At 33.7% G+C, this 26,325-nt stretch overlaps 1 protein-coding gene across 2 annotated transcripts in view; it reads right to left on the bottom strand.

Annotated features, from left to right (window-relative positions):
- LOC106504979 (uncharacterized) overlaps window positions 1–26,325 on the bottom strand; it is a 980,193-nt gene that overhangs the window by 22,466 nt on the left and 931,402 nt on the right. For both annotated transcript variants that reach the window (XR_014816006.1, XR_001298990.3), the window contains one exon: window positions 1,501–1,620. The gene's annotated coding sequence lies outside the window, so the exon portion shown is untranslated. The remainder of the gene's footprint in view (window positions 1–1,500; window positions 1,621–26,325) is intronic.

Below are 26,325 nucleotides of genomic sequence, written 5' to 3' on the forward strand. Positions count from 1 at the left end.
TTTGAAAAGATCTATGCACCCCTATATTCACTGCAGCAGTATTTAAAATAGACAAGATATAGGAAAAATCTAAGTGTCTATCAATATATGAATTTATAAAGAAGATGGAGAATAGATATACAATGGAATACTGCTCAGCAGTAAAAATAGAATAAAATCCTACCATTCGCAACAACTTGGGACCTTGAATGTACTGTGCTTAATGAAATAAGTCAGGGAAAGACAAGTAACATATGACTTCACTCATATGCATATAGGGGTACACATATTCACTCGTATGTGAATCTAAACAAAATAAAGCAAAAACACATTCATATACACAGAGAACAGATAAGTGGTTACCCAAAGGGAAGGGGGTTGGTGGGAGGGAATAATGGAAGAAGGGAACCAACTGTATGGTGACAGCAACTAGTCTTGTGATGATCACTTTGTAGTATATACAGGTATCAAATCATAATGGTGTAACCTCAAACTTATGTAATGAATATACACATATGTTGATTACATTTTCAGAGATTTACGTAAAGCTTGATTAGTCCAACCAATCATGTGTCACCATAATCCTTGTCAGTGTTTATTTGCAGACAAAACCAATGAGCAAAGAAAATGAGATTTAAATCTGAATTCATTTTTTTAAAATCTGAATTCTTAATGATATCATTGAACCATGAAATTAACTAATGCTGAATCTCTGTATTTTAATATATTTAATTTTAAATATTAAGTCATGTTATTAATTCAGCACTCTGCACTGGATCCTCTGTTACTTGCACTTAAGTATAATTTATTGGTATATTTCCCAAATATTTATCATTACTTATCCTATTCTTAAATATACTTTTGGTGGTATTCTTGGTGTCATAATTTCATAAGTATAAATTTCCAGAAGTAAAGATATGTGGTCTGTGGTTAGGAAATATATATATTGTTACAGATCTTGGTATTTACTAAACGAGTACCCTCCAAGAAGTTTGTATTAATAAACTCAACAGCTTTCCATAATCACCAATACTGGAATGATGATGATGTTAACGATAATTATATTACTACTACTACTTTGTAATCTTGGTAGTGGGTAAGGCTCCAGGCCCCTTAAAAAAGCTTTTGCTTCTGAATTTCAACAATAAAGCCTATAGTAGATTGTTTTTTCCTGACCACACTGGATCTAAAAACATGATTGACAAAATTATTTTTAAAATAAAAATCAAATAGAAGACTTTAAAATTTAACTATTGACTAATGTAGACATGAGAAAAGAAAGAACAAAAATAAAAGGAATTGATTGGGAATCCAGTCACCTGTAAATAAAAAACTCACACAGAAATATTGGAATAGATCAAAGAATGTAAAAGCAGAGGGAGGATGCAAATGAGTAATATCAATTATTTTAGAACTCTGTTTAAAATGAGTCAACATATACTTACATAAGCAGTCAAAGTGTTAACATTTTAGGTAGTAGAATCAAGACACTTTCAAACAAAAAAGATTCACAAAATTTACCTCTCATACACTTTTCTTGGGATGTTGCTTGAAGTTATGCTCTAGCAAATTCAAAAAAACTCAGAAGTAATAAGGGATGGCGTTTAAAAGACAGGGGTTTGAGGAAAGAGTGGATCCAACCTAAGAAAAAAAAGAAGAGACATTCCAGTTAAGTCAAGAATTAGTAGTGTTAAGCATTTATTTTGAGGCAGGATGGAACCAGTCAAAGAGAAAAAGAAAAAGTGTTGATAGTCTCTGAGGAGCATAAAGGGTGGAGTAGGATGTGGCTCTTTTTTAAAATTAATCTCCCAGAACTATTTAATTTTTGTTTACTAGATATATACATCACTTTTACACAAATGAAATAAATTTCAGGAATAAAACCCATTTTATTACCAGTGATATTTCTTAATACCATGTGTTCAAAATAAAAGAACACTGCACATCATTAGAAGTTTCTAAATCATAAGCAAATGTATGAGTGTACAATACTTACTAATTGTCTTACTCATCAATAAATATTATGGGAACTCAAAACTTTTGTGGAATGATTGAATAAATCCCCCCATTCACTGAAAACACTGTGGATGTTCCCCTTAGTGAATTCCAATTTCCTGAAGTATCTTTGCTTGGAGGACAACTTATTTGTCAAAAACTCTTGAGAACACATTGTAATTTGAGAAGAGGAGTACCCCAGTGTCATGCTAGATCCTTATATGGCCTCATGAAACTAGGCTTTTGTCTGAGTTTCAGACAAGAGTTTGTTTTAATAAGGCTCAGACTACCACTCTCTCCTTTCCAGACTCTCTTCCACCCTGCTCATTTGTCTTTTCATTAGCCTTATGCATAGCAGACCAAAAACAAACAAACAAACAGAAAAACAAAAACAACAACAACAACAACAACAAAAAAAAAAAACCAGAAATTACCTCACCATGATGAGGCAAGGGTAGAGAATGCATCTGTACAATAATTTAGATTATGGAAGAAAGTCCAGCTTGCTTCTAAATATCTGCTCCAATCAGTCCTAAGTTTGTATTGTAAGAGAAGAATATATTTTAACAAACCTCAATTTTAGGAAGGCACAGAGAGGAACTTCAGCCACTTCACATTATCTCTAGCACAAATATCTGTTTCTTAGTTTGTTAGGCAGAAAACAATGTAATGTGAACTGGAATATATATAAGTAGAGTGATTATTTCTGCTGCCCAAAATGAAAGTTGAGGAGGGAGTCCAGTCAAGCTGGTGGTGGTGAGGGAGGGGTGCAGAAATCTTTAGATATGTCTATCTTAAAAAAGTACTGTGATAAGTAAAGAGAGGAAAAGAAACACAAGTAATGCTTAATTTCAAATTTCTCAGGGTTCTAGCACTTGCCCAGGAAACTTAAGTGTAAAATTAAAAAAAGAAAATATGGGGGGGAAAAAACTGCAACTGCAATGTATACATCTAAGGATGACCTGACCCCCTTGCTGTACAGTGGGAAAATAATTAAAAAAAATATATATGAAATGAACAGCAATAACTGGAATTCCCTACAAACATTTGGAGAAAAGTCCAAGGATTGATTTTTGGAAGGGATATATTGGTTCTAGCTTAAAAAAAAAAAAAAAGAAAGGACAAAAAACCAGGATTCTTGATTTTCTGGTACAGGACTTCTGTGAAAGGAATATAAATAAATAAAACATTAAAATAAAAACTCTTCCCACATGTGACACACAGCTTAAAGATTTACCTTGCTTGGTTGAAATAAGCTCTGTGGGAGATCAGATTGTAAGGGCATTAGGAGCTGAAGTGGGAATATCTTGGGAGCTCTTAATCACTTAACTAGAAAATTAAACTAGATGGAAATGTTAAACTTATTAGTGGGAAAAAAGAACTCAATGCCGTCTTGCTTATTAAAATAACATGCTCAACAAAATAAACATTTGCAATCAGAAAAACTAGTATTTAATCAGCAAAATAAGTTGCATTAGCACTTTGTCAAAAGTACAGATGGTGTCTTTCTTCTATTTGCATGGTTCTTTACTTGTGTTAAACACTTTCACTTTTGCCAAAGGCATTATTTTTCCCTTTCTATTTAGTCACAAGAGAATATGATTTCAAAAGAGTCAGAAGTAAGGAAAATTCATTTTGTTCTTAAAATAATCGTGTTGTTTAATGATGCTGCATGATGTGCTTTTACAATGCAAACCTCAAAGATCACTCTGTGTTCCAAGCAATCTGATAAGTGTCTTTGAGAATTTTTTATAGGCCAATTTAGTGACCTTTCACCAGGTGTGTAAATGGTACCAATAAAAATGCTTTTGTTGCTTTCCTGAGTTCAGCAGTACACTCATACTTCCAATGGGGTATTTCATCATTGTAATGAATTAACATCATACAACATGATGGGTTATATAGAGAAAATTGGCTGGAGTAAAAGAAGTCAATAAACATTTACTATTAGAACCATGTTAAAAATATGACATGAGAGAGTCTATCCCATAAAAGCCATAAAGGAGAAGTCTTTACAGGCCTGAGAGACCTTTGAAATCTGCTGTTCTTTCTTTTTTATACTTTTCTATCTACTGAAGAAGGATGGGAGTTGTATGAAATTACATGGAATTATTGGCAAACGAATTCAGAGAAGAGGAATGCAAGTCTTTTTTATAAGGTATGCAATATGTATTTGGGGAATTACTTTCCAAAAATAGTTTATCTTTGAGAGATGTAAAAAGTGATCTACAGTTTTTTGATGAGTCTGAATATTATTAAAATCCCAAACAATAAAATCAGTAGCTTTTAGGGAGAAACTGCACTATAAAATTTTCCAGGAATCTAAAAAACTGCAAATATCCTTATATATAGCAGCCATCAATAGAAAATCGTAAGATTTTTGAAATACAAAGTAACTCAAAGATCATTAAATTCAATTTTCTTCTCCCTATACCATGCTGTTTTATTCACACAGCAGGGACACCTGATTCTCCACTAAAGGAAAAACCACAGAGATGCATCTTTTTTTCTGTATTAACCTCTCCATTCCCAGCGTCCAATGGCTATATAATGATGTAAAGCCCATTACTTATAATTTAATGTGTTTGTGGGTTATAAAAAGAAAAATTAAAACTACTATAGTAACGATTCACTTTTTGCTGAAAAATAACACTTTTATTCATTTCATTATATGCAAACTATTTCAATATTCCAAAGTATTTGCTTAAACATTTTTGATATTTAGCTGAAATATACTTTTGCATCAATTTTGGCTATTGGTAGTTTGTATGGCATTGCCGTGACTGATTGATATTGATGGCCTGTATAAATGATCAGTATAATTTTATTACCCCTTATATTAAAAGTAATCATGACTTCAAATATTATCTGAATGTTGATGTACTATAAAAGTATTCTCCATGTCTGAGCTGGAAGCAACCTAAATATCCATCCCCAGATGAATGGATAAATGTGTCATACATACGCACACACACATAATGGAACACTACTTAGTCATAACAAAGAATGAAATAATGTCATTTTTAGCAACATAGGTGGACCTAGAGATTATCATACTAAGTAAAATTTGTCAGAAAGAGAAAGGCAACTATCACATACTATCACTTATATGCGGAAACTAAAATACAACCCAAATGAACTTACAAAGCAAAAAGACTCACAGACATGGAAAACAAATTTACGGCTACCAAAGGGGAAAGGGAGTGGGGGAGGGATAAATTAGGAGTTTGGGATTAGCATATACAAAGTACTGTGTGTAAAATAGATAAATAACAAGATCCTATTGTATGGCATAAGAAACTATATTCATTACCCTGTAATAAACCATAATGGGAAAGAATATGAAAACAAATAATATACACACATAAAACTGAATCACTTGGCTATACACCCGAAACTAATCTAACAAGGTAAATCAACTATACTTCACTTTTAAAAAAGTATTCTTCTGCCTGGACCTCTCCCCTAAATCCTGAATTTATCCTCAAGAAATACCACCCACTCAGTAGTTCTACCTAAGTATTCAAAAGGATTTCAAACCTAACATTTCCGAAACAGACTTGCCATATCCTGCAAAGCCTGCTTCTCTTGAACTTTCCTCCATCTTAATTACAGCCATACCATTCTTTTGATGTTTAGACTAAAACTCCTGTTGTCGTCCTTGATTCTTCTCCTTCTTTTATAACTAACACTAAATTTGTCAGTAAATCCTGTCAACTCCACTTTCAAAATATATTTAAAATTCAATTAATTGTTAATACATCCACCAGAGTGACATGGTCCAAACCCACATTATTTCTAATCTGGATAATGCATTGACCTTCTAATTTGTTCCCTGCTTCTGATCTTGACCTGAATTTGTATTCCCCACTAAGCTTCTGGGGGGAAAAATACCCACATTTATATATCTATTGAAATCAATATATAGATAGATATATACTTTTAAAATTATCAGTCATATAACACCACTTCTATGCTTCAAAACCCAGTACTGGCTTCCGATACCACTCAGAGTGAAAACAAAAAATCATTGCAACATCCTACAATGTCTTAACAAGCCCTATACTTTTCTCCTCCAACTAAATGACCTCTGTGAACTCCTATCCTATTATTATCATTCCCTTTATTCATTCAGTTTTAATGCCACTGGATCTTTGCTCTTTAAACACACTTAGGCAATGTGCAACTAAAGGCTTTTACATATATAGGTGCTTAGTTTGTGTTTGTTTTGCCTAGAAAGCTCTGCTATCAATAACACCTGCACTCTCCTCTATAGGGTTTGTTCCCCAGAGACCTCCTCTGATTAGACCTTTCCTAACCAACTTCTTTAAAATTGAACATCATCATTCTCTTCAGTAATTCCTTTCCCCATTTCTTGCTTTGTTCTCACCTATGACACTTACTGATATAAAACATCATGTCTTTTTACTGGAGTTTTTTTCCTCAGTAAAATGTAAAATTCATGAGAGTTAGAGTTTTTGCTTTTTATTTTTCTAACTTCACAGCAGTATGGAATAAATGCTCAGTGAGTGAAAAAATGATTGAATTTAATGAGTCCTGTTTTGCTGAAATCACTGGTGAATAAAGTAGCCATCTAGTAAAATGGTCAAAGCAGATTTCATCAAAAAACAGGAGGAAGGATATCTGTACTTTTGGAAACTTCAGACATAGTTACACCTCAATGTTTTATGATTTGGTGGAGATAGGGCTTATGTTAAGTAAGAGGAAGAAATTATAGAAGTGCTTTTCTCTTCTCCTCCAAGTGATGATAGCAGGAAAATAGTTCCGCCTTACAGAGGACCATTGGCCATAGGGAATCTGGCACACTAAAGCCTTAGGTATGTCCTCCTAAAGGGTGAGTGATAACCATCCCATAGGACCCAGGCTGTGTAGACCTAGGGCTGCCTTTGAAAAACCACGATGCTAACTGATAACCAGAGTGATTAATTTCATGTATTAAATGTAAAGTTTGATGGCAGGACGGTTTGGCCTTGTGGGTAGTATTTGCGAGGAGATTATCTATTATCACTGAGTGCTGAAGTCTATTCCTGCCAGAAGCTGTGCCCACATATTTTTCACTAAACACTTTGAGGATTTTTAATGTTATCAGTCTCAGTGCAGTTTTTATCTGCTGTGTACAGAAAAGGATTTGAAACAGCAAGAGTATGTCCTCTATGAATGCTGGGGAACAAAAGCAGCAAAGAGCTTTGTGTGTGTGTGCGTGTGTGTGTGTGTGTGTGTGTGTGTGTGTGTTAAAGGAAGAATCTATAAAAGAGGAAGTAGGAAAATACACTTGACTTCTCATTTTCATTCAAAAATATATGTTATGTGAAATTTGCTTGTTTATGTAGAGATTTTACATGTCTAGATTCTCAACTGCTTTGACATTTAAAAATACCACCATTACAGTACAACTTTATTAAAAGACTAAAAAAAGATACCTCATTTCCTATCAAGTCATAAAGGTTAAGTAAGTAGATAAGTGTGTAACTAAGTAAAGATTTGACAAAAATTGGAATTCATAGGAGTGAATAATGAATATTTTTTCACTTTGATGCACTGTCAAATAACACTTGTAAGCATTGCGATGGGAAGCTAGCTGATGCACAAATAGCCAGACCTGTATTATGTGGTTGATCTTATTCCTGCCTTAATACCATAACATATTTAACTCCACAGTTCTTTATTAAAAAATAAAGTAAATAGAGAACAATTCAATATCAATGGAAAGAAGCTGATCTAGAGTTCAAATAGTCATGAATTAGGAAAATGTACAATAACTGCTGTGCTTTGCTTCTTGCTTTTTCATTAAAAAACAAGCAAATATTTGTTCCCATTGTAGCTCAGCAGAACCCGACTAGTATCCATAAGGATGCAAATTTGATTCCTGGCCTCTTTCACTGGGTTAAGGGTCTGCGTTGCCATGAGCTGCAATTTAGGTCACAGACGTGGCTCAGATCTGCTGTGGCTATGGCATAGGTTAGCACCTGTAGCTCCACTCTGACTTAACCCCTAGCCTGGGAACTTCCATATGCTATGTGTGTGGCCCTAAAAAGCAAAAATCAAACAGTGACAACAGAAAAAAACCAAAAAACAAAAAAAAACCCCACATGTCTGAGAAGAGAAATGTTGAATTTGAGACCTCAGTGTGATTGGCAGATAATAGAGTAGGATGTCCAGATGGTGAGGTACCTGGCACAAGGTTAAAACAAACAAACAAACAAACGAAGCTAGGCCAAGAGACCTTGTACTCCCAAACAAACTCAAGGGAATAAAGAAGCAAGGGGTTGTACACAGATGATAATATAGAGGACAGCAAAATAGCACAATCAAAACATGATTAAAAATGAATATGCCCAGCAGGAAAACCACGGTGGCTCAGAAAATAGAAAAAGTGAAAAAGTGGTTGTAAGGATCAGTATATTCCCTATAAGGTACTAATCCATCCTCTCACTGAACTTAAGCTATAGGAATGCTGCAGTTTTTTTAAATTGAAGTATGGTTGATTTATAATATTGTGTTAGTTTCAGATACACAGTAAAGTGATTCCATTATTTTCTATGATAGGTTATTATAAGATATTAAATATAGTTCCCTGTGTTGTACAGTAAATTCTTACTGCTTATCTATTTTATGTATAGTGGTTTTTAATCTGTTGTGCTCATACTCCTAATTTTCCTTGCCCTCCTTTCTTTCCCCTTTGGTAACCATCAATTTGTTTTCTAGGTCTGTAAGTCTACTTCTGTTTGTAAATAGATTCATTTGTAGTATTTTTTTAGATTCCTCATTTAAGTGATATCACATAATATTTGTTTTTCTCTGACATTTCACTAAACATAACGTTCTCTAGGCCCGTGCACATTGCTGCAAATAGCAGTATTTCATTTTTTATGGCTGAGTAATATTCCGATGTATATACATAACACATCCTCCTAAGCCTATCATCTATTGATAGACACTTGGGTTATTTCTATATCTTGGCTATTGTAAATAGAGCTGCTATGAACATTGGGGTACACGTATCTTTTTGGATTTCTGTTTTCACCTTTTCTGGATATATGCCCAGGAATGGGATTGTTGTATTACATGATAGCTCTAGTTATTGTTTTCTAAGGAACCTCCATACTATTTTCCATAATGGCTGTATAAATTTACATTTCTACCAACAAGGTAGGAGGGTTCGTTTTTCTCCACACCATCTCCAGCATTTATTATCTGCAGACTTTTTGATGATAGCCATTCTGACTGGTTTGAGGTGGTAACTCATTGTGGTTTTAATTTGCATTTCTCTAATAATTAGTATGTTGAGCATCTTTTCATGTGCCTGTTGACCATCTATATGTCTTCTTTGGATTAATGTTTATTTAGGTCCTCTGGCCAATTTTTTATTGGGTTGTTTGCTCAGTAAAATATTTTTTATTGTCTTATCCTTGATATTTTCATGCTTAATAATATCCAAACCTAGAAAAACTCATTTCTCTTGATAAAACTTTGATCACTGTTGCTGTCACTATTTTTTACTCAAAGTAATTTCATAAAGAATCCAGAACCTCATGAAATGCATGTTGAAAGTGTGCTAAGAACATGTGGACTTACCTACAGGGTGTGTACTGAGCTTCTTATTCATAGATCATATGATAAAATGGAGTCCTTAATCTAGCACATTAGTCCAAGACAGAATTTTGATAACTTTGTTCAACCATAATATGTGAAATATTATACTTGCAGCAGATTCATGAGCCCTTTCTTAGTCAATGCTTTTATTCTCTTTTGCATCCAAGAAATTCACTAAATATGTGCAGGTATCATTTTTTTGCATATTAGACTCCAACCTGTTAAATAAATAAATAGGAAGAAATAAACAGAAATTAGGCGCTCATGTTGAGGCGCAGTGGAAACGAATCCTATCAGGAACCATGAGGTTGTAGATTCGATCCCTGGCCTTGCTCAGTGGGTTGGGGATCTGGCGTTGCTGTGAGCTGTGGTGTAGGTCACAGACTTGGCTCTGATCTGGCACTTCTGTGGCTGAGGTGTAGGCCGGCCGCAAAAGCTCCAGTTCAACCCCTAGCCTGGGAACCTCCATATGCCGTAGGTGCGGCCCTAAAAAGGCAAAAGACAAAAAAAAAAAAAAAAAAAAAAGAGAGAGAAAAAAGAAATTTTATCCTCCCCTCAAAAAAAAAGTGAACCCCTAGTTTCTGAAAAATATGCTATGGTCAGACAGAGGAGCCTCATCCTGTAACCTCTCCCTTCTAAATTTTGCTGCCACTTTAAAGTGATACCACACACACACACACAAAAAAGTCTCTTGGTTAAAGATCATGGCACGTAAGATAGCCCAGAAGTTAGCAGAGAATTCAAAGATTTGAAACAAATCAAGTTTGGGGTTTTATATGTTCTTTTGGTTTGTTTGTTTTTTGTCCTGGAATAGTAAAAGTGAAATAAAAAAAAAAAAAAAGAGAGAGTAGAGATGTGGCCATTTTATTGATACATGGCATTTCTAAAATGCTCTATATTTTTCAAAGATCTACCAAATTGGCCATCTCCTTTGACTCAGTTTAACACTTATTGCTAAGATAGGTGGAACAGTTAAAATTATACTCTTCTACTATTGTGCAACCTGAGGCTCATATGATCTCTGAAGGTCTCAAGGAAGTTAATGCCAGAATGAGAAGTAAAATTTTTATCCCTTAACTGAGTTCAGTTAGTGTGCCATGTTGCCTTCTCTCTACTTGTCTTTTAGAGAAAGATAAATGGCTGATCCTGATTTATCTAGATTCTCTCTTTGCCAATGAAGTACTGACAAAATTGATAATAATTTAATGCAACTAAAATGAAAGGAGGAAATAACTGTAATGAAGCCTCTAAAGGAACTATCTTATATTCCTCTCTATCAGTGTTTGTACATGAGGTATTGTAAGATAGTATGCAAGGCAAACTCATGGTCACTCCTTGAACTGGGAAAATCTTTAATTTTTCAGCATAATCTATAATTTGCATTTGATTTTGTAATTCTAGGATGAACTAATTATAGCATGTTGTATACAATTAAGGCTGAGAAATAATTTCATTTTGCATACTAACAAGGTACAGATAGAAAAAAATGTCAATCAAAGCCACTCTGAGAAAGTTAGTGACAAGTTGGCAGGAGAAAAATGGGATTTTAGATCTGAGGTATGGAGAAATTTCAGTTTGATGATGATGCCAGATGTTGAATATGAGAGGGAGGAAATGAAGAATACTAACAAGTTTTTATACAATATCTTAATTTAGAATGGAAAGATTAGTTTCTTATTTTGGCTCCATTAATCTACATGAACATACCATGTAAGCTCATCATATACTACTCTTTGAATCCATAAAAGGGGAGTGGGTGGGTGTGGTAGGAAATGACACTCTTTTTTTAAAATGTTTTAAATTTAAAAAATTTTTTAATTGTAATTAATTGTTATTTCCCCAAAACATTTTTTTTCCCTACTTTACAGCATGGTGACCCAGTTACACATACATGATGGAGCATAATAATGTGAGAAAAAAGAATATATACATGAAAATGACATTCTTAATGCCCAAGGAGACTGGGACTGAGAAAGGAATCTCTTGGAGCACTTCTAAATAGAAAGGATATACGAATCACAAATTTAAAAACCATTAGGAGAATTTGGATGAAGGACAGGCCAGACAAGAATCACCCCATCTGGACTAAAAGGAAAGAGATGGAAAATAAGGTTTTTTTTTTTCTATAAAAATCTTAGACATTAATTTCTACTTAACTTGCGCTTTAGCTTGCAACTTTTGGAAACTGAAATTTCATCTTAGTACCTCAGAGTATAGAAAATCATCAGAATAATGGATCTGCCAGATAATATTTTGTGTTCTTCCTATATTTTATGACTTTTATAGTATTGTGTATTGCCATTTTGCCGGTGTTTAAGTTCTTAAGTGTTCTTAAGGTCGCCATGTGACTCTGTTTCAAATTTATTTGTATTTGTTCAAAAAAATATTCTTGTATTTATTGAATTTAGTTGTATTTCTTATGCATTTTCATGGTTTAAAGAAAGAACAATTAAATTGTTTGTAGAATACTGGCATATATTTGGGGTATAAAAAAATAAAATTTAAGAAAAACTGATAGCGGCCTCCATTTAATTCATTAACCCTTCATTTACAAAAGCAAATTAACGAACAAAGAACACTAATAAAAATATTCATGATTATTCCTAAGTAAAGCTGTAATATATGGCATTTTTCATGACTTTCTCAAGATAGCTTATCACAAGACTTATGAGCAATTCTGCCACACAAAAACTGACAACTACAGTCTATGTTTGGTTACCCCTCCACTAGTCTCACTATTAAAACTTCTATATATCATTTGTGCTCCTTACCTAGCCACTATCAACTCCATGCCACTATTAGTTTCTTCCTGGACTTTTACTTCCTTCATTTTACTTACTGTGAGAGAAGTCTACCTCCCTAATACTTTATTCAATCTTTGTACCACTATTCCATTAATTTGTTCGTCATCCTATTCTCATATTCATAGATACTACTGGGCTTTTCCAATGAAAATCATAGTAAGAGTATACTATTAAAATATATTTTCTAGTATTGTCTAATATTTCTATAGGCAATAATTGAACTCCTTTCTTTTTTTCCCCAATACATTATTTTTTCCTACTGTACAGTATGGTGACCCAGGTACACAAACATGCATACATTCTTTTTTCTCACACTATCATATTCCGTCATAAGTGACTAGACATAGTTTCCAGGGCTACACAGCAGGATCTCATTGCTAATCCATTCCAAAGGCAATACTTTGCATCTATTAACCTCAAACTCCCAGTCTATCCTACTTCCTCCCCTTCCTCCTCCCCCTTGGCAACCACAAGTCTATTCTCCAAGTCCATGATTTCCTTTTCTGTGTAAAGTTTCATTTTGGCCATATATTAGATTCCAGATATAAGTATGGTATTGGTCTTTGTCTTTCTGACTTACTTCACTCAGTATGAGAGTCTCCAGTCCCATCCATGTTGCTGTAAATGGCATTATTTTGTTCTTTTTTATGGCTGAGTAGTATTCCAGTGTGTATATATACCACATCCTCCTAATCCAATCATCTATCAATGGCCATCATTAATAAGTCCACCATAACAAATGCTGGAGGGGGTGTGGAAAAAAGGGAACCCTCTTACACTGTTGGTGGGAATGTAAGCTGGTACAACCACTGTGGAGAACAGTTTGGAAGTCCTTAGAAAACTATACATAGAACTGCCATATGACCCAGAAATCCCACTCTTGGGCATGTATCTGGACAAAACTTTCCTTAAAAAAGATACATGCACCTGCATGTTCATTGCAGCACTATTCACAATAGCCAAGACATGGAAAAAACTCCTTTGTTTTCATTGAAATTTTACTCTCTCTTTCAGCTCTCTTCACTGGAGTATTCCATTTTCTAACTTTCCCAGACATTAAAATACTCAGTAGATTTCCATGCTAATTGTAGACCACACTTACCACCCCAAGTAGCAATCATTTTTTTGGAAATTCTTCACTAAAACTAACTCCAGCTTCATCACATGCAGTGTCAGTGATAGACACACAAAATTCAACCCCTCTCCTTGATGACTTCATCAGGAAGCTGACAGCTTCCACTGCCATCCTGCTGAAGTTTTTTACAATTTCAATATCAGCAGCAATGACCCTTCTGCTACCTGAGATCAGACTTCCTCAGTCATTTCTACATATTTCAAGGTCATTTTTATATCATTTAATTCACCTTTTACTACAGATGAGCTATGCTTTCATCATTTTTGCAAATGATCCATCTTAATGAGCTGACATTTGGTACCCAAAAAATCACATACTTATTAAATCTATTAAGTATTAATATACAAATCTACTTTTACTGCAATTTTATAGCCTATTTTTCCCATTCCTCAATTAATTAACTTGCTCACCTCATTAACTGATGCTTGTTTGATTTATTCATTTAATTATTATTAATTCATTGTTGCTCTTAGACACTTTACTAGATATTAGGATTTGTGGAATTTCAGACAGAAATAAAGATTGATAAACAGACTACATTTCAATAAGTTCTTGGAAATAATTTCACTACCTGGACATTCAATATATAGTAAAACAAAAATGTCCAACAATGCCAGTGGGGTTCAACAGTGAGCCTAAGATATCTGTCTTAAATCCCCAAAAAAATGTATGTGGAGGATAGAATAAGATCTAGAAGTTTCAGTGTGGCAATGAAGAGGTTACAAGGATTACAGACAGGCTGAAACAGTTAAAAGGAAAGATTTAATGACTAGGGACAAACAGTTTGTACCATGGCATCTAGAAATAGATGCCAGAATACTGCCCATGGAGGATAAGCTGGGAAGTCGTATCTCCGTGGTCACCAGAATAGAATCTGTACTACACCATCTATACCACAGGTCAGATGAAAGGGGTATTGAGAAAAAAAAAAAGACTCAAGGTCTTCTTCTCCACTGTCACCATGAGGACATTGAAGAACTCAGTATGTCATGAGGTCATCCTGATGAAAATCAGAACAGGATGAGGGCATTTGAAAGGCAGAATATTAATTCAAAAGTGACTAAGACATTAATATGGATGTTAATATTTGTAAAGACTGTGACATCATATATTAGCGTTAAAATATTTTATTTCTCCATTTAAAATCCAGAAAGCTATAAAGTTGTGAGCAAATTTGGGTATCTAGAGAAAACAAAATTTATGCATTTATAAGAGGTATTATGAGTAAATGTGCAGTTCTCCTATTACTATATATTTTCTCTTCAATATGTATTTATATTATCAGTAATATGAATATAAAATATTTTCTAAGACATACCAAATCTTAAATTATCAAATGTATATTGTCTTTCTCAGTCATCAGCTACATGACACTTCTTGATGGATGACATCTCTTCAGTGTAGCAGCTCATTTGGAATTAGCTATAAAGTCATTTTATAAGTGCCCTAAGGGATACAGTTATATTCTTCTGTGGCCATACCTTGGATTTCTCATAATGTCATATCTTTCAGCCTAACTATCTGTCTGCTGTTGACATTTCTGCAGCCAGGCATATTTTTAGCTTGAAGGGAGAATTAGTGATATCACATCTGTCAACTAATACTCCAGAAAAAAACAAAAGCTCTGTTGAGAAAACTGAAGTTTGCAATGATGATAAAGTTTACCAGAACCATCAGGGGCAGCAACCACAGCATGGCCCTACCATGAATTACAGACTTAATCTGTATCAGGAATAGTGCAAAACCATTTACATGTAATGTCATATACGGAAGGTAGAAATGATTAATACTATTTCCCATATGAGGAAACCATAAAGGGACAGAATAAATACTTGCTCAAGACATCCCAAGTTAGGAGTGGAATTCCAAGCTAACTCAGGCTGACATCAGTCCATGATTTTGAGAATTTAGCTTAGTTTAGTTTGGTTTATTTTTTGGCCATATCCATGGCATATAGAAGATCCTGAGCCAGGGATTAAAAAATTGCCACAGCAGCAACCCAAGCTGCTGATATGACAGCTGCTGTGCCACATGAGGATGCCAACAATTTAGTTTTAAAATTTGCTCTTGGTGAGTTCCCATCATGGCTCAGTGGAAATGAATCTGACTAGTAAACCATGCGGACGCTGGTTCGATCCCTGTCTTCGCTCAGTGGGTTAGAGATCCTGCGCTGCTGTGAGCTGTGTGTAGGTTGCAGATGCGGCTCAGATCCAACATTGCTATGGCTGTGGCATAGGCTAGTGGCTATAGCTCTGATTCAAGCCCTAGCCTGGGAACCTCTATATGCCACTGGTGTGGCCCTTAAAAAAATAAAAATAAATAAATTAAAAAAAATTGCCCTTGGGATATCAACAGATGCCTGAGTTCTATTAACACACTACAGGATGATGTTAACAAGTTTTTGAGGCTAATGCAAATGAAGTAACAGTGTTTTATTTTTATTTTTTGATTTTCTGAAAAACTTAAACAACTGCCTTCATTTTTCAAGGAAATTTTGAATGTTCCACAAGGAAATGCCATGAATCTGTACCTTGAGGACTGTTAATGCCTTCTAGCTTGAAGTTGGAATGACATAAAATGTTATATAATAAATTTTTTAAAAAACAAATCAAAATATAAAAACAGCTGGCATTTGTATCCTAAAGAATCAGGCACAAAAATAAGACTTTATGTATAGCAAAACAGTGTCATTTGGGTTTTGAAAAGACATAGTGAGATGTGATCCAGAAAGTCATTCTAAGTACTTTATTTATTGTTATTACAATTGTCCATGCTATTTGCCACTATTTATGATACTGTAGTTAGGAGTATCAACAAATATGTTATGAAATTGATTATATTAATAATCACAGTATGAAAAAATTGGTTTGAAAATTTATCAAAAAATAATCTTATATGTGCTTAAAAAAAGCAGTAGGAATTTTAACAAAAAGTGAAATTCCAAATTCCATGCCTGCTTTTAATTCTATATTTAAAAACTGAATGCTTATGTGGTTAATTTTGACTCATTGATTTTCTCTATGGTAGAGGTGGTTTATTTCTCAAGACATAATCAACTCCTTCACTCATCTTTCAATTTTTTTTGTTTTTTGTTTTTTGAGGGTTTTTTTTTTTTTTTTTGTCTTTTTAGGGCTGAACCCACTTCATATGGAAGCTCCCAGACCAGGGGTCAAATCAGAGTTGCAGCTGCCCACCTACGCCACAGCCACAGCAACACAGGATCTGACATGTCTGTAACCTACGTCACAGCTCATAACAATGCTAAATCTTTAACCCAATGAGTGAGGCCAGGGATCAAACCCACATCCTCGTGGATACTAGTCACGTTCATAACATGCTGAGCCACAATGGGAACTCCTCATTTTCCAAATTTAATTATGACATTATTTTGAGTTAAATCAGGACACAGTGTTTATCTTGATGTAACATCATAAATTATCTTCTCTGCCAATTCAGAAAGTGTTCAATAATTATTATTTCTAGTATAGCTTTTTCTCCCTGTAATTACTTTCCCACACTTCTCTTAACATGCAATACCTGTCTTAAATTGTTCTAGAAATTTGAAAAAGATATGGCATCTATTGAAAACTCATTTTTATTTACAAAACCCTCAATAATGCTATCAGCTGATTTCTCTACAGAACACCACAGGCCAGAAGAAAGTGGCAAGATATATTCAAAGTTCTAAAAGGAAAAAAAAAATTGTAGTGTAGAATACCTGATCCTATAAGAATATCATTTAAAATATAAGAAAAAATAAATAATTTCTTTGACAAACAAAAACCAAAAGCACCCAGCAATTCTAAACCTATTCTAAAAGAAATACTGAAAGTTCTCCTCTAAATGGGAAAGAAGAAAATATAAGATGGAGGGAATCACAATTGCAAAGTAATCACTTAAATAGGCTAGTATACTGATCTAAAAGAAAAAAAAATCTATTTGTAAAAGTGATTATAAAAACACAGGGAACAGAAAAAGTATAAACATGAAAATGTAAAAAAAAAAAGACCTCAAAATCATAACATATGTGGAAGGAAGTTAGAAAATCTAGACTTTTTTTAGAATGTGTTTGAGGCTATATGACTCTCAGGCTAAATCAAGCAGATATAGGAAGGGGTTAAGATACTTAAATACAGGGAAACCACAAATTAAAACTAAATAGACAACTTACAGAATGGGAGAAAATAGTTTCAAATGATGCAACTGACAAGGGCTTAATCTCTAGAATATATAAGCAACTTATACAACCCAACAGCAAAAAAACCAATCAATCAATGGAAAAATGGGCAAAAGACGTGAATAGACATTTCTCCAAAGAAGATATACAGATGGCCAACAAAAACATGAAAAAATGCTCAACATCGCTGATTATAAGAGAAATGCAAATCAACTACCATGAGATACCACCTCACACCAGTCAGAATGGCTATCATTAATACATCCACAAATAACAAGTGCTGGAGGGGCTGTGGAGAAAAGGGAACCCTCCTGCACTGTTGGTGGGAATGTAAACTGGTACAGCCACTATGGAGAACAGTTTGGAGATACCTTAGAAATCTATACATAGAACTTCCATATGACCCTGCAATCCCACTCTTGGGCATCTATCCGGACAAAGCTCTACTTAAAAGAGACACATGCACCCGCATGTTCATTGCAGCACTATTCAAAATAGCCAGGACATGGAAACAACCCAAATGTCCATCAACAGATGACTGGATTCGGAAGAGGTGGTATATATACACAATGGAATACTACTCAGCCATAAAAAAGAACGACATAATGCCATTTGCAGCAACATGGATGGAACTAGAGAATCTCATACTGAGTGAAATGAGCCAGAAAGACAAAGACAAATACCATATGATATCACTTATAACTGGAATCTAATATCCAGCACAAATGAACATCTCCTCAGAAAAGAAAATCATGGACCTGGAGAAGAGATTTGTGGTTGCCTGATGGGAGGGGGAGGGAGTGGGAGGGATCGGGAGCTTGGGCTTATCAGACACAACCTAGAATAGATTTACAAGGAGATCCTGCTGAATAGCATTGAGAACTATGTCTAGATACTCATGTCGCAACAGAAGAAAGGGTGGGGGAAAAAACTGTAACTGCAATGTATACATCTAAGGATAACCTGACCCCCTTGCTGTACAGTGGGAAAATAAAAAAAAAAAATAAAAAATAAAACTAAATAATATATTCACAAAAACTAAAAAAGAAAAAAAAAAAGACGCAAGCATAAAATAAAAGGAAATCATCAACCAAAAAAGAAAGGAACAAAGGAGAATCATAGAATCAGCTGGAAACAGGATTTAAAATGGCAATAAATACACATTTATCAATAATGTTCTTAAATGTAAATAGATTGAATACTTCAATCAAAAGACAGAGTGGTAAACTGGATAAAAAAACAAGAGCCTACAATATGCTGTCTACAGGAGACTCACCTTAGGGCAAAGGACACATATAAATTGAAAGTGAGGGGATGCAAAAAGATATTTCATGTGAGTGGAAGTAACAGGAAAGTAGGAGTCACAATACTCATATCAGACAAAATAGACTTTAAAACAAAGGCCAAAAAGAAAAGACAATGAAGGACATTATGTAATAAAAGGATTAGTTAAAGAAGAGTATATTATACTTGTCAACCCATATGTCCCTAATATAGGAGAATTCAAATACATGCAACAAATACTAGCAGACATAAAAGGATAAATTGATGTGAGTACAATAATAGTAGCAAATTTTAACACCACATTTACATCAGTGGACAGATCCTCTAGAATGAAAATCAGTAGGGCAACAGAGATCCTAAATAACACGATAGAAAAGTTAGACTTAATTTATGTTTTTAGGACATTACTTCAAAAAAAAAAAACAAAAAAACAAGAATACACATTCTTTTCAAATTCACATGGAACATTCTCAAGGATTGATCACATACCATAGCACAGAATCAACCCCAACAAATTTAAGAGTATAGACATTATTTCAAGCAACTTTTCTGACCACAAAGATAGAGCAATCCCACGCCTGCGCATATATCTGGACAAAATTTCCATTTAAAAAGATACATGCACCCCTATGTTCACTGCAGCACTATTCACAATAGCCAAGACATGAAAACAATGTAAATGTTTATTGACAGATGAATGGATTTTAAAATGTGGTATGTATAACAACGGAATATCACTTAGTCATAAAAGGAACAAAATAATGCCATTCGTAGCAACATAGGTTCAACTAGAGATTCTCTCTCTTTTTTTTTTTTTTTCTCTTTTGTCTTTTTTTAGGGCCACACCCACAGCACATAGAGGTTCCCAGGCTGGGAGTCTAATTGGAACTGTAGCTGCTGGCCTACATCACAGCCACATCAGATCCAAGCTGTGCCTGTGACCTATACCACAGCTCACGGCAATGCCGGATCATTAACCCATCAAGCAAGGCCAGGGATAAAACCCACAACCTCATGGTTCCTAGTCAGATTCATTTCAGCTGCTCCACGATGGGAACTCTGCAACTAGAGGTTCTCATACTAAATAAATAATAAAAAGAAAGACAAATACCATATAATATCACTAATATGTGGAATCTAAAATATGGCAAAAATGATCCAATCCACAGAACAGGAAAAAAAAAAAAATCCATGGACATTGAGAACAGACTTGTGGTTGCCAAAGGGGAGAAGGAGGGAGTGGGATGAACTGGGAGTTTGGGGTTAGTAGACACAAACTATTATATTTAGAATGGATAAGCAATGAGGTCCTACTATACAGCACAGGGAATTATATCTAATCATTTGTAATAGAACATGATAGATAATGTCAGAAAAAGAATGCATATATGTGTATGATTGTGTTACTTTTCTATATAGCAGAAATTGACAGAGCATTGTAAATAAACTATAATAAAAATTAAAAAAAAGAAAAGATACATGTATCCCAATATTCACTGTAACACTATTTATAATAACCAAGACATGGAAGCAATCTAAAAGTCCACTGACAGAAAAAATAAAGATGTGGTTCATATATTCAATGGAATATTACACAGCCATAAAAAGGATGAAATTTTGCAGGAAAATGGATTGACCTAGAGATGATCACACTAAGTGAAGTAAGTGAGACAGAGAAAGGTAAACATCATTTGATGTCACTTACATGTGTAATCCAATAAAAATGAAAAGAACTAATAAAAACAAAATATAAAAAAATCTAATAAAAACAAAAAAATAATTTACTTATAAAACAGAAACAAACTCAAAGTTTTCAAAATCAAACTTAATGATGACCATAGGGGAAACAATCAGAGAGAGGGATAAATTAGGAGAATGGGGATAACTTATACACAGTGTACATAAAATAATTAGCAATAATCTACTGTATAGCACCAGGAAGTCTATTCAACAGTCTGTAACAACCTATATGGGAAAAAAAAAAAACAACAGATACATGTATATGTATTACTGATTCACTTTACTGTACACCTGAAACTAATAAAACACTATAAGGTAACTATGTGTCAATAAAATAAAAAAAAATAAATTTCCAAATATAAAATGTGTGGGAGGAAGTTCTCTGATTCCTCTCATGTGTGAAAATATTATTCTGGATCAAACTTAATTGAAGATATTGAACACTATGTTAAATTCTGAGAGACAATTTTAAACCAACAATCCTTCATTGTCAACTACAATCTAGTGCTTATGATGACTATACCAACATTTTTTCAATTCCCATTCCTTTACAGGTAACTCTTTCTTCAGCCTCATTCCTCCTCACTCCCATTCCTCTTGACAAAGGAAAAAAAACTTCTAAATTTATTTATTTTCAGTTTTCTGCAATTTCACAATTGTTGATCGCAAAATCAAGATTTATATTTCCACTTGTATTCCTGGGTTTTGAGATGCTCCTTCTAACGAAGACACCCTTATTCATTTTGCCCTTTCTAAAACCCCTATTAGACATATGTTCAACAGCATACACTGATTTTCTGTGTTCTTTATCATCTCTCTCCTTATATTTTCTATCCATTACTAATTTCTTCTTTCTCAACATATTGTCTATTTGCCCTTTTTACTACCTGATTTTCAGTAACCATACTTTCATTTTTCAATTTTCAATACATCTGTCTCAATATCATTTATTTTATTTTGAATAATATCACTATTTATTTGCATATAATATTTTCTAATATTTCTCTAAAAATATTCTCTAAAAATATTCACTAAAAGACTTAACCGTTTACATATCTTGTTCTCTCTATGCCATGTTTCAGAGATGATGAAAGAAGGACCCAGGAACACCATATATTTCAGTGTGGGGTTCTTATGAGGTTACAATGCTCCAGTGTGTGACTGGAGGATGAGGCTGGTTTTTATATATGGGGAGCCTAAATGCCAATATGTAGAGTTTTTTCCCTGTGACCACTAACTTTATTTCTTTTTTCTTCTTTTTACTTATTTCTTCTGGGTGGCAGAAGTCAGTTTTCCGTGCTAAAGGTTTTTCATCAGTGTTAGAGAGGAGAAGTTTACTATTCCAGACAGTTTCATTGATATTTGTTTTCTTCCCTGACTCACATCTAGCCAGACTTCTTCCTGGCATTTTTGAATACTGACCTTCTCCAAGGTTATCCATGAGAGAATGTCTTAATTTTGGCTTGATCCATCTAAGTACTTAGGCTACGTCTTCCTCTGCCCTCAGTCTTTGGTTAACTCTCATTGACCAGTTCTCTAGGATTAAAATCATGTTGAAATGTTTATCCCCTCATGGTACCTCATTGTTCTTCCTTATGTTATGATATTATACCCTTCTACTTCATTTTCTTTGATTTTAACTATATGTTCAGAAGGAGGAAAAGCAATATGCACATATAACAATTATTTCCTTGAACCAGAATTTTCAATCCTATCAGTTGGAAAATTAGTGTAAAACTTTCCATAGAAAAAATATGTAGCTTATGACTTTTCAGATTTAATATTACAAAGATCTAACTTATTTTTCTTTATCTAAATAATACTTGGAGTTCTTAGAGAAATGTCAAAGAGCACAGTTATTACCTGAATATGACTGGCACTGATATGCAATAGATTCTTTACTTCCAAAATTAAGGTATGATTGTGTGAACATCTGAATGCATGCGTGTGTTTGTGTTTTTCATGGTTGTGATGTTTAGTGCTCTGGATTCTTCTGAGAATCTTTAGACTAAAATATTTTAAAACTGGGAAGAGCTTTTATGTTTATTTATCTCTATCTCTTCATCTTAGTAATAGTATTAGAAAAGATGACTACTCCAATTCACAAGACATCAGTGATAGTCCCAAAACTTACATTTTCTAACTTCTAAATATATTCCCTTCTGTTTTACAAAAATTCACTTTATAGGAATATGAAAATTATAGTTTCATCATAATTTAATTCATTAATAAAAGTTTAAATCATATCTGGTCAAAATTTTAGTAAGTAATAAACTATTTTTAAGTTCCTTCTTTAGTGATGAAATGATTTTTTAAAGCACAAATATGTTAATGCATACTTTGATTAAATAAATAGTATGCACTTACTGTGAATTAGATTCAGTGCTTCACAACAACATACAATGGGTAATGTCTGACCAGATGTAAAAATTAAGTATTATAAAATATTATGAGGCTGTGGTAAATGGATATTGTAAGCATTAAGGAGGATGATCGAGGTATCAGTTATACATTTTTAATACTGGAGGTGATTCTTAATTGATTAACTCAAAAATACCTATTTTTAAAGATCAGTGTGAAAATGTAGAAGAACTTATGTCTTTAATTATGCCCTAACATACTTAACTTAGGAAGTAATATGGTTATACTTAGGAATACTACAAAAGTAATAGAAGTATTAGTTGTTTTCATGTGTTATACATGAAGACTTTCTATTTCTTCTGAATTTTAATTATTTTTTCATTTTTTGATGCATTGGCTTTATTTTTTCTATAGTCTTATTTTTAAGGGAAGTTTAGTTTTGCAGCAATATGGAACAGAAGGTACAGTGATTTTCCATATACCCCCTGCCTCAAGACATGCATACCTTCTCCATGACCAATATCCCCCACCAGAGTGGCACAAGTTGTAGCTAGTGAAGCTTCATTGACATATCTTTACCATTCAACTGCATAGTTTATGCTAAATTTAACTTTTGGTTACTTGTGGTACATTCTATATAATTTTTATATAAGTAAAAACATAAAGTTTGCAAATGTAATATAAAATATGTCCATATACTTTTTTCCAGATTCCTCCATTATTTACATCTTGTCCATTGGATTTAGTATCTTTCTCTCTCAAACCATTGGCGAGTGAGTGGCAAACACCATGCTCTATTACCTCCTACATACTAGCCATTCACTTACACAATTATCTAACCAATATACAATTTAAAAAAATCATAAAGGGAGTTCTCCTATAGCACAGTGGGTTAAGGGTCTGGCATTGTCCCTGACGTGGCTTGGGTTGCTCCTGTGGTGTATGTCTGATCCCTGACCCAGGAAATTTCACATGCCACAGATATGGCCAAAAAAAAAAATCATCAAATTTTTATACTATTTTTTTAAAATAGTTGCAACATTTATTCCAGGTTCTCACGCTCTCTCTTTTTTGCCATATCTGTAGCATGTGGAAGTTTCCAGGCCAGGGATTGTACCTGCACCACAGCAGTGACCAGAGCCATAGAAGTAAAAATTCAGGAGCCTTAACCTGCTAGGCCATTAGAGAACTCCCTCAGTGATTTACTATTATTATTTAATCCATATTGTTTTCCTCTTTCTCTGTATATATACACACATATATAGAAATGAACACATACATATGTGGTAATATATGCATGCATAGTAATATGATATATAAAGTAGTGATAACAATCACTTATATATAGTTTTACATGTACACCTGAATAACAACACACATAAATACATTGAGGCTTTCAAATGTAGTTTTGTAGAAATCTAGGATGTTATGAAATGTCACTATCAGTTTTTATGAGAGATAATGGTAGAGGAAAAAATATCTTACGTATTTTTTTTTAACTTGGAGCACCACGTGATGTTAAAGTCTGCAGTAATGAACATGAATCAAGCAACTCTGCTAGACAGTTCACTGATGGTCTTTCAGGACCACGGGAGAATGCTGTGTTCGTGTAGTTCAATTTTCTCTGGGACATGAGGTGAGAATTTCATAGAATCAAGTGGAAAACTGTGTATAGTCTAATGTCAACATTTTCTTTTCTAATTATCTTCCTCAGTTTCCCTTTTCATGCAGATTGATTTGTGGGTAGGAACAACAGGTACAAGGTAATATAAAATAGGAAGAGACTTTTACTCTACTTAACACAGGAATTCCATATACCACAACTCACTTGCCATTCCTCATACCACCATATTTGCTGGGGTTTTTTTTAATTGCAAAATATGGATTATGTAAGTCAGATATGAGATGAATTGTGAATTTTATATTCTTCTCATTTGTAATTTATTATGTCCTGTTTTATATTCTATGAATATATGTTTACATAGCTTTGCCAATCCAAAATTATTTTTAAATATGGCTTTTGATATAGCAGAAAAGTTAATGCTTAAGCTATGTTCTGACAAGATTAGGATGAAAATTTATAACCTTTTTTTTTTTTTTTTGGCCATTCCCACATCCTGTAGAAGTTCTTATGCCAGGGGTCAAACCCATGCCACAGCAGGTACCCATGCTGCTTCGGTGGCAACATAGAATCCTTGATCTGTTGAGCCACAAGAGAACTTTCAGAAAAATTATAAACTTCTAAAGCGTATCTATACACTCTTGCAAAACAAACAAACAAACCCACAAAAGAAGTTTGCCTGTGTAATGAAAGCTACTTGCACCATTTTTTACATGGGTAGGTTAACCCAAGCTGTCCTATTCCTTTTGCAGGAGTCTCCGAAAAAAAATTTACAAATAAAGTAAAAGATCCATGAAAATTGGAAGACATCTTTACCAAAAATCACACTTAACAAGTAAAAATACTAATTTTTTAAAGCACCACTATAATCTTAGAACATATGAAAATAAAATTTTTATTTTTAAAAGTCACATTTAATAAACATTATCATATCATTATCAGGAAACAAGTTACTCAGTAAAAGTAATTAATGCCCAGGAAAGGAAAAGTGATACCATTGGAGAGAATTTCATAACATCAGCATGTACAATTACACAGAGTAAAATTCTGGGACAAGTTACACTGTACAAAATTTCGAAGATTGCATTCTCAAACAGCAGGAAAAAATATGCTGAAATGGTTTTGCATAATAACTGAAAAACAGCTGTTTCTCTATTCCAATGATGAATAAAGAGATTTTAGCAATAAGTATCATGCTGTACAGCATTTTCAAGATTTGTAAATGATGGTAAAATTAAAGAAAATCTTTGTTCTGTTGCCAAGTACTGCTGAGACAAAAAAAAATGTATAGATGTCCTTTGCATTTTTGCCTTTATACCTAGGAATGAAAGATGTGTCTTGGAGGGACTATATTGGTGTCTCTATTTATGATCCCCCATCAATAGTTTTGGTTAGCTATTTCCTCAACTGTTAAAAAAAATAAAGAAATCTTAACTAACAATACCGAATTGTATTCTTTACAGAGAGATGCTATTGTCAACAATTCTTTACTTCTTTATTCTAGTGTTGAAAACTTTTAAGATCTACTCTTTAAGCAAATTTCAAAATATGCAACATAGTATTACTAATTATAGTCACTATTCTGTCCATTATATCCCCATTACTTATTTATTAC

Source organism: Sus scrofa, chromosome 9, assembly GCF_054392235.1.
Source record: "Sus scrofa isolate SSC_HxYL_T2T_F1_AM1 chromosome 9, Sscrofa_HxYL_maternal_Yorkshire_Landrace_v2.0, whole genome shotgun sequence".
NCBI classification, from domain to species: domain Eukaryota; kingdom Metazoa; phylum Chordata; class Mammalia; order Artiodactyla; family Suidae; genus Sus; species Sus scrofa.